The sequence below is a fragment of the Castor canadensis genome, chromosome 14 (assembly GCF_047511655.1).
Source record: "Castor canadensis chromosome 14, mCasCan1.hap1v2, whole genome shotgun sequence".
NCBI lineage: Eukaryota > Metazoa > Chordata > Mammalia > Rodentia > Castoridae > Castor > Castor canadensis.
In genome coordinates, this window is record NC_133399.1 from 54797295 (window position 1) to 54798203 (window position 909).

Here is a 909-nt window from a genome sequence, read left to right on the forward strand (position 1 = left end):
CAGTGTTACTGAGGATGTAGGGAAATTCAAACACCATTGGTAGAAATATGAACAACCAGAAAGAGAACTCTAATATAATGTTAACTTTTAAAGCATACTGCAAAACAAGATATGCACCTTTAACATTTTACAGGGTGGGAGAGAGAGGTGGCACAAACAATGCATACACATGTAAGTAAATGTAAAAATGATAAAAGAAAAGAAAATTCATAGAAAAGAATAAGCATTTTACATACAGCTATCTTTGAAATCTCTAAAGACTAAAAAATACCTGCAAGGATATATGGCAAGCTCTTAGTGGTAGTGAAAGGAATGGAAAGAATGGGAATTTTCACTTTTAATTTCCTTCTAAGCTGTCTGAATTTGTTACAACCTTCATATCTTACTTCTGTATTCAAAAAATGATTTTTAAAAGGGGTCCTACTCTTAGAAAGATGATCTCAGTAAGTACGGGCAAGAGTCCAGTTGCTTCTTTTCGGAGGTGGTGCCTCCGGTTATGTTTCGGAAACCTTGGAGAGGTACAGACGCATCCTCTGCCAGACAAGGCCTCACCCTATCTACACCTCTGCCTTTCCCCATCTCCCGCAATTACATTCTTCTCTTTGCCCATCTCTTCACCCACTCACACCCTAGCGTGCCTTCTCAGCAGCTTTAAGACATTACCAACATGATAATCCCTCACACAGCGCTATAGGAAGCCAGTTCCTCAACAAAGAAGCTTCTCCCCAGCAAACCAAAGCCACTGCTTCATCCCTCGGGGATGGAGTGAGGACAGAAGTGCAATACACAAGCAATAGCACAGATACTTTGGACATAACGCTTTAGGCACAAACCCCATCTATGAAAGTATTTTCAAAACAAATCACATCAAATGTAAGAAAACTACCACTAGTAAATCGGATAAGCAAG